At 47.3% G+C, this 12,912-nt stretch overlaps 1 protein-coding gene across 4 annotated transcripts in view; it reads left to right on the top strand.

Moving 5' to 3' along the window:
- Positions 1-5,182: 5,182 nt before the first annotated feature.
- RAI14 (retinoic acid induced 14) overlaps positions 5,183-12,912 on the top strand; it is a 168,257-nt gene continuing 160,527 nt past the window's right edge. Inside the window, exons 1-2 of one of the 4 annotated variants that reach the window (XM_047767338.1) lie at positions 5,487-5,675; positions 9,597-9,725. The gene's annotated coding sequence lies outside the window, so the exon portion shown is untranslated. Of the gene's footprint in view, positions 5,202-5,486; positions 5,676-9,596; positions 9,726-12,912 lie in introns of those variants that run through there. The other 3 variants (XM_047767344.1, XM_047767330.1, XM_047767353.1) reach the window with 3 other exon arrangements.

The following is a 12,912-nucleotide window of genomic DNA, read 5'->3' as shown; positions in this document are numbered from 1 at the left end:
GCCACACCCATAGCATATGGAAGTTCCCAGGCTAGGGGTTGAATCAAAGATGCAGCTGCCTGCCACAGCCACAGCCATAGCAATGCTGGATCCTTAACTCACCGATGAGGCCAGGGATCGAACCTGCATCCCCATGGATGCTAATCAGGTTCATGCCCTGCTGAGCCACAGTGGTAACTCCCATTTGGTGATTTTTAAAAGCAGCTGATTCTAAGGGGCTGCCAAGATTTTGACCCACTGCAGAGGAAGCCAGAAAAGCCACACCTGGCACATTCGTGGAATGACATGCCATGTTATTGCTTCTGACTGTAGAGCTTTGTGAAAGCCCCCTGCTCTTAGTCTTTTGATAATCAGTTACCTTCTTGATGTTTCTGAACTTCTCAAAATGACCTCCCCCCATATCCTTTCATTGGCAGATATTTTCTGGAATTTCTTTTCTATCTTGCTTGCTTTTTTGTCTTTTTAGGGCCGCACCTGTGGCATATAGAGGTTCCCAGGCTGGGGGTCTAATCCAAGCTGTAGCTGCTGGCCTGCGCCATAGCCACAGCAATGTCAGATCCTAGCTGCATCTGTGACCAATGCCACAGCTTTGCAGTGACGCTGGATCCTTAACCCACTGAGTGAGGCCAGGGATCGAACCTCATCCCCATGGATACTAGTCAGATTTGTTTCCCCTAAGCCACAATGGGAACTCCAGGAATTTCTGACATGCGTAGCAGAACAACCAACATGTCATCATGGATGGGTCTTTGGATTATCTTAAAATGCTCCTTCTGAGAAAGGAGAGGCCAACAAGATTGAAACATTTATTGCCTGTTTCAAGGTGATGACACTTGGGTTCTGGTCGTGGCTTCTCTAAGTCCTCTGACAGAACTGGAGAAATAAGGAGAAAAATATGAGAGCTGTTGATAAGCAAAGGCGGTGTGAAAACAAGAGGAAGTGGTGGTTAAGAAGATCACTTGGGAGGTGGACATCCCAAACCCTGATTCTTGGCTCCACTCTTTCTAGTTCTAGGATTTGGACAAGTTGCTGGATCTATTTAAAACTCGGTTTCTGCACTGTAAAAACAGAATAAGACTGTGCAAGTTGCTGTGAGCATTAAGAAAAATGGCATCTACTAAATGTTCCATCCATATTAGCTCTTAAGCAGATAGTGGTCCATAGCAGTTAGGGGTGAAGGCTCTAGAGCCAAACTACCCTAGTTTGAATCCCTCCACTGCCACTTCCCAGCTGTGTGACTTTAGGCTAGTTACTTAATCTCTCTGTGCCCCAGTTCCCTCAATGCCCAAAGGGGATAATAATGGTACTTACAGGTTTGATGTAAGGATTAAGTTGACCTGAGACTAAGGTGACATGACATCTCCATTTGCTCAGGACAGCCCCAGTTTATGGCATTTGTCCTAGTATCCTGGCTGGTTTAGTATTTGCCTGCCCTACTTCACTCTCAGAAGTGTCCCAGATTGGATAATAAAGTATACGGCCACAGTAGTTCATGTATACGTCCCTTAAAGAGTGCTTGGTATACACTAGATGCTAAATGTGTGCTAGCTGCTAATATTAGCCCCCACAGCAGTGCTATCCAATAGCAGTACAATGTAAGGCATTTTAATTTTTAATTTGCTAGTTAGCCACATTTTTAAAAATAAAAAGAATCAAATGAAATGAGTGTCAAGAATATAAAACCTAATATATCCAGAAAATCAGCATTTCAACATATAATTAACAGAAAAATTATTTGCGAGATATTTTTCTTTGAAATTTGGTACGCCTTTTGGATTTACTGCACATCTCAGTGTGGACTAGTGACATTTCAGGTGCTCTCATGAGGCTAATGGCTTGCATACTGGACAGCACAGTTCTACAGACTTCCTATCCTTCATATGACATGTTGGGCCAGGCAGCCTTAAGACACTCTCAGGCCTGTAGTGTCAAGGTTCAGCTGTAGCTTCTCTGCCTGACTCCTACAAGCAGAGCCCTGATGCAGGGCTTTGGAATGTGTTTTTACCAAGCGTCGTAGCCTGACCTCCCAAGAAGGGGCCCAAGTTCACCTAGAAGGAAAGGGTAGTAACCTACCCTTGGAGAAATTTCTGTTGGCTTCCTAGTACGTGGAAAAACCATGGGCTGATCAGTGTTTTCAGATGACTTTATTACTGTGGTCTCATTAAATTATGAAATGCAATGCCAAAGTTATTTTATTAATTTCTCCCATGTCGCAGTTTCTTCCTATTTGGAAACACGGCCAAGAAAACACAAAAGGTGGTTCTTCTACGAATATTTGGGCTTTTCCCCATAGATTATCTGCCTTCAACCTTCTGATTGTGTTTTTGTTCTGTTCCCTGGATTGGGTCCAATATCACCACATTCCTCCAAATCATGCTGCCTCTAACTAGTCCCAGAAGTGCAGTCAGATCCTGACCAAACACCAAATAAAGGAGAGGGGTACATTTTGGCTCTAGTACTTTTTGGCCATCTCTATTTCCTCCTTTAGGGACAGCTACTTTTTATTCCAATGCATCTGAGCTTTGGGGTTCCTCAAACGTAAGAAGTTTCTAATCTGGAGAGAACTGATATTTTCCAGAGATGGAGCAAGAAAGAAGGGATGTGATAGTATGTAATTCCAAAAATGAAACCTGAGCCCAACCACTCAATGAGCTTCACTTACGTCTTCTGCTAAATCCTGGATGGCAACTCTCCTAGGAGTTTTCAATCTTGTGGGTATAAGACTAACCTGCTAGAACAGATGCTGTGCTATAATGGGGTCAATATTGCTTGTGAAGGCTCTTCAAACTAAGAGAATGGTTTTAGGATGTTAGAAGACATTGTAATCCAATGTTCTCTTTCACTGACTGGGAAAGTCGGCCAGGAGAGATCCAAACACCTGGTGAAGTTCAAAGGTCAAGTTAGTCAAACAGAGGGGTCGGGAAACCTGGTTCCCTTGCTCTTATTGCTCCTAATACAACACATCATACTTTGGTGTGTGGGTTATTTTGATTTGGGGGTTATTCTCCTATTGAAATTCAACGTGCTGTTCATCCCCAAGAGGCTTTGCTAACTTCATGTGGTTTAGATGCTCAGTTTCCTTGCTGCCACCTCTCAAACCCTTTCACTGGGTCAGGTCTCCAACAAAGGGTGACCTCAATTAGCATTTTCTGAAAGGTCTGGGCAAAAAACAAAGTAAAACAATGAGAAGACAATATCAATCCCCTACTTGACCATCAATCTCCCAGCAAGTGGCAGAACTTCGGCTGTGGCCTGAGGTATGTAGTTTGGCTTTCAGCGGTGGGGGGGATTTAGAAAAGGGTCTTGGAACATTGGATTAACCACAAGATCTCTTAAATAACCATCTCTTGCCCAGAGTTGGATTTGCTGATGTAGAAAGTGGGATTACAGATTCAGGAGAATACAGAAGCCACCTATGGGAGAGACAGGGCTGACAGAGGCAGGTAGGCTCCCAGGCAGGTGGCTGGGACAGGGCCTAGCTATGTAAAAGAGGAAAAAAAAAAAAAAAAAAAAAGGCAGCAGCAGCAGCAGCAGACAGGGTTTCTATGAATGAAAGGCTAATGACCCTGCCTGGCACAATTGCTGTTTGATATTTTAACTCCTTCAACTATATTAGATGCACAGGTTAACTTTCTAAGGCATCATAGTGCCTACCACACTCCAACACCCACCTTTCCAGTTGCTCCGGCTGGAAGGAAACTGTCCTGCTAAAAGGGGAACAGAAACTTGCATGTGGCAGTATTGTTCCCCAATAAATATCCCACAGTACACCATTCATGTGAACCGCAGTGAAAATCTGTATTGTGGACACTGCCAGCATTAAACCAAAAAAGAAGTTTACCAGTTCAAATGTCTTTTAGAGGGTGATTTTATTTGAGAGATAAAAGGAAGAGTGTACATCTTGCTTTAAATCGACTGTTCAGGAGTTCCCGTCGTGGCGCAGTGGTTAACGAATCCGACTAGGAACCATGAGGTTGCGGGTTCAGTCCCCGCCCTTGCTCAGTGGGTTAACGATCCGGCGTTGCCGTGAGCTGTGGTGTAGGTTGCAGACGCGGCTCGGATCCCGCGTTGCTGTGGCTCTGGCGTAGGCCAGTGGCTGCGGCTCCGATTCGACCCCTAGCCTGGGAACCTCCATATGCCGCGGGAGTGGCCCAAAGAAATAGCAAAAAGACCAAAAAGTAAATAAATAAATAAATAAATCGACTGTTCATCACTTCTTTAAAGAACCTCTGACCTATGATTTAGAAAGGGAAGGCCATGCAACTAGTCACACACCTTCTGCTCTCTGCTAAGTCACCTGTTAAAGCTAAGACAGGCTGTTCCCTTAGCTTGTTGGTGGGTGGGTGATGAGGGGGTACAGATAATGTCTGTTTCCAAGTCCTAAAGATCTGGCCGAGACATTGTAAATTGACCTCTGGCAAGGAGAATTTCATTTTTGTTGGAATTGCTTTTTTAAGAAGTTCAATTGATTTAGAGTGGATCTCACCAGAAAAGGTCTCATACTGCTTATTTATTCAAGAAGGCTGTCTGCCCTCAGCAAAGGATGTAGAGTTAACAGGGAAAGCACAGGGGTTTTGGAGAAAAAAGACTTTTTAAGCCATAGCTGGTTAGCTTGACCAATGAGTGGCAAAGCTGATCCAAATTAAGTGAGAGGTAGAGAGGTTTGCAATCCCTGGAATTAAAGGAGGAGTCTGTCACCATTCAAACGCCAGGCTCAGCAGCTGGGGAAAGAAGAAACTCTCGAGGGGTGTGTGTGTGTGTGTGTGTAAAGAAACTCTGGAGGGGTGTGTGTGTGTGTGTGTAAAGAAGAAACTCTGGAGGGGTGTGTGTGTGTGTGTGTGTGGCCAGCCCCCTTTGCATCCCAGACCTCGCAGGGCGGGCATTCCCAGAGGTGTCGCTCAGTTCAGGCTGTCGGTTTCTCCTTCCCAGCGCCTGGGCAACACAACGCTGGGAGTCTTCTCCTGCCACCTGAGGAGTGTTTGGAACAGTCACTCCAACCAACTGGTTCAGTCCAGAGAATATGAGCGTATTCTAGTTTACTTTCTGTTCAAGAATTTTGGAGAAAACAACCGACTTAAAGGAGCTCGGATGAGTGACTTTAAAACACCCCCACGACCACAAACGACTTTGGACGTTAACCAGAAAGGAATACTATTCAGGATCTCATCCGTCTTAAACCCGGTGGTTTCCATTAACTTCAGGTGATGAAGCTCAAACAGATCCACGGGGGAGGGTCCCATGATCTGGGGAAAACTGAAAGCAAGCCGCGGACGCCACGGCGCGCGGGCCTGAGGAGGGGGCGGCCGCCGGGCGGGAGCACCTCCAGCAGGTCCCGGCCGGAGCGCGGGGCCGGATCACCTGACTCGCGGAATTTGGGGCCGCGCGGGGTGGAAGGGGAGGGGAATGGTTAGCACCTCCCTCCCCGCTCCCGCGGGATCCGGGTCGGTGGGGGCCGGCGCCGGGCGGCCACGTGGTGGTGCTGCCGCTGCCCCCGCCCCGCCGGCCCAGCCCGGGAGCCGCGGCGCCCACTGACCCCCGCAGCGGGGGAGGAGGAGGAGGGACCGAGGCGCAGGAAGCCGAGCAGGAAGCGAGCCCGGCGGCCGCGTTTTCCTGGGGAAGCGGCGGGCGGGGTGGCGCAGCCAGCGGGGCCCGGGAGCCGCCGCCGTCTCGATGGGGTGAGTTCGCGGCGCCGAGAGTTGGGAAGCTCCCGGGAGCGGGGTCCCCGGCTACGGTCCCCGCCTTTGTGTCTGGGACTCGGATGAGGGAGGAGGCGCGGACGGCGCGCCGGGCAGAGGGGCTTGGCGGGGTGGCTGCGAGGGTCCCGTCACCGCTCCCTTGTCCCCGCCGGCCGCCAACTGTCTGCCGAGGACAGATTGAGAAACAGAGGAAGAGGAGGATGGTGGAGGGGTCAGAGTAGAGAGGGAGGACGAGCCAAGTTGGGAGAGGGGTCCTCTCCTACCGGCCCCCTCGACTCGTAGGCCGGCTGGGGCAAGGGTGGTGGCGGAGGGAGCGCGGGTGGGAATGAATGACCAGCCCCCGGCAGGGCGTTCTGGCTGCGCCCAGTCAGCTCCCTGTCCCACCTGCCTGGCCGGTCCGGCGCCTGGCTCCCCCGGGTCCCCTCTTCTGGACTCGACGCGCCTCCGCGCTGAACTTGGAGGAGGTGGAGAGGAAGGCGCGAGCGGGAGACTCGGCGGGTTGGGGCGGCCGAGGGTCCGCTATTGTTCCTTTTCTGACTTCAGGAGCCCTCAGCTGGTGCAAGGGTGCAGGCGACGCCGCTCCGGGCGCGGGACTGACCCCCGTTCCCGGTTCTTCTTGTCCTTTTCCCTAGCGCAGCTCCGAGAAGGGCTGGGAGGAAAGATGCTGGAGTTCGGGCCGACTCCGAGTAGCTGGGACTTGGGGAGGAGGGAGGATGTGGAGCCGAGAGAAGGGCTCCCGCCCGCCATCCACTCCAACCTCTGCTCTGCAGGGTGGGTACCCTCCGTAACCCACCCTCTCTTCGATGCTGGCTTGGGCAGGTTTTTGTGTCTGTTGTTTAGTTTCTGCAGTTTGCAGAGTTCATCTGCTAACCCCTGGCTGACGCTTTCCTTTGCGTTTGGACCTCGTACCCCGCTTTTGTGAAGAGGGGTAGGCTCAGAGCCGGGAGAGGCTGCAGACAGACTCCATCCAGGCAGACGGAGCCCACGGTAAAGTGGAGACGTTACAAGTGACCTCGCAGCACCTGGGCTGTATAGCCAAGCTTGCGCTTCTCCAAGGAGCCCAGCTTAGGGAAACTTTGTTTCCAACGATTGGGGCAAATCTGCGGACTCAAGGCCGCTCACCTGGACCTCGCGGGTTCCTTTGGCCGCAGGGTCACAGGTGATTTAGTTTGGTCTCTGTTTTCCTTCCAAGGGAGGAGACTACTAAGCGCCCTGGGATGATGGGACCATTGCCAGTTCTCTGGAGAATGTGATCTCAAGACCTGCAGGGCCTGGCAGAGGGAGGAATTGCCTTTATGGATCAGTAAGACAGAAGCTCATCTTAGCCATTAGAGTCTCACCTCTAGGGTTTGAACAAAGTTGGAGAAGAGTACATCACAGGGAGGCTGCATTTTGATTGCTCTGACCCCAACCTGAAGAGTCCTGTTTACAGGTGTGGCTGGGAATTTTATTACTGATGGGTGTAATCTCATCGTGTTTCTTAGTGATGCTTAACCAGTGTCATATCCGCCCCCCACCCCCGTTGGACTTGTAAGGCAATAGATTTTATGTGAGGAAATTTATCCAGTTGTAATTTTTGACCAGTGCCTGCACAACTTCAACTGGGACAGGTGGTCCCATTTTGAGCTGTATCCATTCATTGAGATGCTTCATTAATGAATTTACTGTATCATTTGCATGCCTTAAATTTGTTCTATGGCTTTCTTTTGGTGGGGTGGTGGGAGTTATAACCCTGCTGAAAGATCTTGTTGCTGTTATCTGTGAAATTGAATGAAAAGAATGGATGCTTGTCCCTGGAGATTGAATGGGAACATGATGTAGTGCCCCCCTGTCTGCTAGTAGTGTATCTGACAATGGTTCTGTCTCTGGACTGTCACTTCCATGGCCTCTTTGAGGCAGGCACACCTAGTGTCACTCATGTTCTAAAGGTGAAGATACTGAGCTTTGGAAGTTAGGGAGACTTGACCTTGAAGTTACTGGAATGTGATGGAAGAGCTTTGTCTGTTTGTCCGTCTCGCCCTTCCTTTTGTCCTTTTTTTCCCCCCAAATATTTCAAACACACATAAGGAGAACATAGTAAGACTTCTACTTTTTCTATTCTCATGTTTAAGTTGCTAATCTTTCCATATTTGCTTCATATTCCCCCCCCAACTGAAAATAAACTGCAATTGAAATTGTTTATCCATCCCTCTGCCTCTGTTTCCATCTTCAGGTAACCTTTAATGGGAGGTGCGTATACAAAGTATCCAGAACATGTTTTGGTCCTTCTGTATTACATAGCCACAAAAAAACATCTGCTAGCTTGTGTATTTAACATTTTACCTAAGTGGCAGAATTCTACATCCAGATGACTTGCATTTTTAAGTTTGTCGTTATGTGTATGTGTTTGAGGTACATGTAGATCTTCTTTAGCTGCTAGGGAGAATTCTATGTATGAGTAAACTATAGCATACTCATTCCTTCCAAGAGAAAATTAGAGTATTTCCAGGTTTTCACTGTTCATACCTTTTCTGCTGAGGATAGTTGATCTTTTTACACTTTCAAAAAAAAAAAAAAAAAAAAACTGTAACAGTGCTGCAGTCAACATCTGAGACGTGTCTCCTGCAGTCGTTTCTCTGTTCCACAGTTGTGCAATTGATTGCTGAGCAGTGGCACTCTTAAGTAATGATGCATTTATTCTTTCATTCCTCACCAAAAAGGGTGTGCGTAGGGTCTCTCTCGGTTATTTGTTGAATTAAAAGTGAAATTGATCAATTTTTAGCTCTAAGATTATATTAGATGGATTCTTTCATTTTTTTCCCCAATTAAAAAAATAAGAGTATCTCTTGTAAAGTTGGAGCATGAGATAAAAGTGTGGTGATGAGTTTGAGATAACTGGCGCTGAAGCTTTCTCTTGGCCAGTTAGCTGGCAGCATAACTGCCTTGGATTACTCACTCAGCCTTCTCTTCTTTATTTCTTCCAGCTTGGAAAGAATAAGGGGCTTGAGTAAGCATTTTCAAAGGCATGTTCCCGCTCTAAGTGTGTGAGAAAACATGGCTGTGTTCATGACATTTTGCCCCCAGTTGTAACCCCTTAATCTGGAAGCAGTTGAAGGCGTTTAAACACATTGGCTTCCTCGTTATTCATTCAACTTGCCAGGCATACTCCTGCCTCAGAGCCAGTGTGCATTTACTGTTTCCGCTGTTTGGACGGCTCTTCCCCCGAGATGTCTCCAGGGCTGTGCCCCTTAACCCTTCAGCTCCTTACTCAGACATCACCTTCTCTGCCCACCATCCCCAGCCACCCTCTGCCGGTGTGGCCTGCTCCTCTTTTCTCCTTTATTTTCCTCCATGGCACTTATCTATCACCTTCTAACTCGATAGACATTTATAGCTTCATTTATATCAGTAGTCTGTTCCTACTAGAATATATGGTCTCTTGTTTACTGTTGGATCCCTAATGTCTAGAACAGTGTTGATCCATAGTAACTACTCATGTTGCATTGGATGCGTGAATTTCATGCTTTCTGTTGTGATTTTCTTTTTTTTTTTTTTCTTTTTGTCTTTTTGCCATTTCTTGGGCCGCCCCTGCAGCATATGGAGGTTCCCAGGCTAGGGTTCGAATCGGAGCTGTATCCGCCGGCCTACGCCAGAGCCACAGCAACGCAGGATCCGAACCATGTCTGTGACCTACACCACAGCTCACGGCAACGCCGGATCTTTAACCCACAGAGCAAGGGCAGGGACCGAACCCGCAACCTCATGGTTCCTAGTCGGATTCGTTAACCACTGCGCCACGACGGGAACTCCTCTGTTGTGATTTTCTACTTAGAATGTCTCTTGTAGCACATATGGGATATCCTCAATGGTGCTGGCTGTTCCCCAAGCTGTAATTGAGTGCCCCCCATGCCCTGTTTACAGGTTCCATCAGGATAAAAACCCACGTTCTGATAAACAAAGCACTCTAAATCTGTGCCATCTACCCCACAAGGCACTTGTGTCTTCATCTTTTCTGCCAATGTTTGCCAGAGCCTGAATTCAGAGGAAAATGTAAGTAACGTGATGCTCAGAAGCACACCCATCTCTCTTACTTGGTATCTTAGCTTTCCAACATTTTGAATGGGGAAGGTGCAGAACCAAGTGATGCTCACTCTCCATTTCAGATAGGATCCAAATAGACTGGCAGTGGTCTTGATTAATGCCAACCACTGAATTTCTAAGAACAGAAATTGTATTTCTCTAAATTGCTGCAGAGGGTTTACTCATCATTGTTGTGACTTTGTGCATTTATCATGAGGGGTGTGTCTGTATGTGTGTGTGGTTGGGGGGATGGTGACCTTAATCTGAAGAGCAGGAGCAACCAATATATATAGTAGTTTACCCAGAAATACTTAAAGTCATATTCTAAAATTCATCACTTAGGGTATCGAAAACATTTGGTGTCAGTACTGTGTGTTATTTTGCTAGAAGTCAGCTGAATTTTCTCTATGTAGGAGAAATGATGGGTATAGGACTTGACAGAACAAAGCTAAATATATCCAAGGCCTCTTGGGTGTATTTTAAGTGGGTGATAGGGAAAAGGATTCTAGATTGTTACCTCCATTAACTATTTATATAGGTGTATGATACAGATGGTATCCTTTTTTAAAAAAATAAATCCTTAAGATGCTGAATGATTTAGATTTCTTTTTTCTTTTTTCTTTTTTTAGGGCCACACCCATGCCATATGGAGGTTCCCAGGCTAGGGGTCGAATCAGAGATACAACTGCAGGCCTACACCGCAGGCACAGCAACGCCAGATCCGAGCCGCATCTGTGATGCACACCACAGCTCACTGCAATGCCAGATCCTTAACCCACTGATCGAGGCCAGGGATCGAACCCACAACCTCGTGGTTCCTAGTCAGATTCATTAACCACTGAGCCACGACGGGAACTCCAGATTTCTTTATTGCTAACTGTGAGCTGAACAGTGCAGGTGGTTTAATGAAAGATTTTTTAATCAAATGTCAGTTTCCCAACTCCAGCCGTCTACAGTGAACAGACTGTTCTAGCCTTTAACATTAGACTCACTAATGGGTCTCAGTAAATTTAGTCAATATTTTAATAAGTAACTTTGCAGACTTAACCCTGTGTTTTAAAACAAAACATTTTTCTCTTTGAATGAAGTATGACTCATTCTTCCCTTTTCTATTCGGTGTCCAGCAGAGTGTCTGTCACATAGTTGGTGGTTAACATTGAACTACTCACCCCCACCCCCATCCCGGGTCATAAAGCCCTTCATGGTGGTCATCAGATACTAAACTTCTCTAGCCCAGAGGAGAATTTTTTTTTTTATTTTTTTTTTGGTCTTTTTTGTATTTTCTAGGGCCGCACCTGTGACATACGGAGGTTCCCAGGCTAGGGGTCTAATCGGAGCTGTAGCCGCCAGCCTACATCAGAGCCACAGCAATGCCAGGTTGGAGTTGGGTCTGCCACCTACACCACAGCTCACGGCAACACCAGATCCTTAAACCACGAGTGAGGCCAGGGATGGAACCCACAACCTCATGGTTCCTAGTTGGATTCGTTAACCACTGAGCCACGCTGGGAACTCCCAGAGGAGAATTTAAACATAATCAAAAGGCAGAGGAGTGGAGATAGTTAGCAAAATGCAGGTTGAAGTTCAGAAGTTGTAGTTTTCCTTTCTCCTCAGGCAAGTCACATGACCTCTCTAACCCTTGGTTTTCTAACCTATAGTTAAGAACCGTCTTTCTGCCCTGTCCACCCTTTGGAGCAGTCAGTGTGTCTTGACTGCTTCACCAGTCTTACCAGTTGGGTCAACAGCTCTGGCAGAGTTCACTGATGGGGAGTAAAAGGCCAAGCAGCTTCCTTTGCTGTGTGTCTTGACTGCTTCACCACCTGGTTTTGTGTGATGGGTCAAGACACAGTGCTTCAAGAGTTCCCGTTGTGGCTCAGTGGTAACGAACCCAACTAGTGTCCATAGGATGCTGGTTCGACCTGTGGCCTCAGTGGGTTAAGGATCCAGTGTTGCCGTGAGCTGAGGTGTGACTTGCAGATGCAGCTTGGATCCCATGTGGCTGTGGCATAGGTTGGCAGCTGTAGCTCCTATTCAACCCCTAGCCTGGGAGCCTCCATATGCTTCAGGTACACCCTAAAAGAGCCAAAAAAAAAAAAAAAAAAAAGACACACTGCTTCACCCACTCTTACCAACTACAGTACCTAATGGGTCCCAGGAAAGTCTAGTTCTTTTGGTAGTTGGTGTTCACTGGAAATATAGTGTCTTGCCTTAAATCCATGACCATCCATGACCCCTAGGGAAGGGGCCTTTGGGGGTTCATGACATTTCATCCCTGCTCTAGATGAACAGAATCCAGGTGTGAGAAGTTGCGGGTAGTCCAAGAAGTTTATTGTGCGGTGGAAGAAAATACAGTCTCTTATTTTCATTTTTCTTAAATTGATATTTAGTGACCCCCCCCAAAGTTGATCAAGTAACCTAACACAAGCAATTCATCCTGTACTGTATCCGTTTCCCTCACAATTATTACATTACTTGTTTAAACCTCAGTTCAGCTTTTCTTATCCCTGGGAGGTACTGCAGTTGGTAAGAGCAGTATTGGCCTTCTAGGGTTTTTTTTCCTTTGCTTTCTAGATGAATTGAGTTTGCTTAATCCAGAATGCCTTCTTTTTAAAGAGCTAAATGACTCTACAATTAAGAGCCACTGCAGTATCTCCTGCTTTTCCCTTTCACTGCATCTGTCTGGTTGCTTTGGCTAGCTGAAGTGACAGAAACCCAGCCAGAAAAGAAAGCTCTGGCAGAGCTCACTGATGGAGAATAAAAGGCTGAGCAGCTTCTTTTGCTGTAGGGCAGCCCAGAGTCAAGTGTTCTCCAAGAGCCAGGCCATCTAGCAGGGATTCTCAACATTTTTTCTTTTTAAAGCAGCACCCGAGGCATATGGACGTTCCTGGGCGAGGGGTCAAATCGAAGCTGAAGCGGCTGTACTCTGGCACAGCAGCACCAGATCCCGGCTGCATCTATGACCTGTGTCACAGCTTTCGGCACCATTGGATCCTTAACCCAATTGAACCTTCATCCTTATGGAAACTATGTCAGGTTCTCAACCCACTGAGCCATGACAGGAGCTCTGGTTCTTAAATATTTTTGAGGAGTTCCTGGTAACAAACCTAACTAGTATCCATGAGGATGTGGGTTTGATCCTGGCCTCGCTCAGTGGGTT

The sequence above is a fragment of the Phacochoerus africanus genome, chromosome 1, assembly GCF_016906955.1.
Source record: "Phacochoerus africanus isolate WHEZ1 chromosome 1, ROS_Pafr_v1, whole genome shotgun sequence".
Classification (NCBI taxonomy): Eukaryota; Metazoa; Chordata; class Mammalia; order Artiodactyla; family Suidae; genus Phacochoerus; species Phacochoerus africanus.
This window is presented reverse-complemented; position numbering and strand designations above follow the sequence as displayed.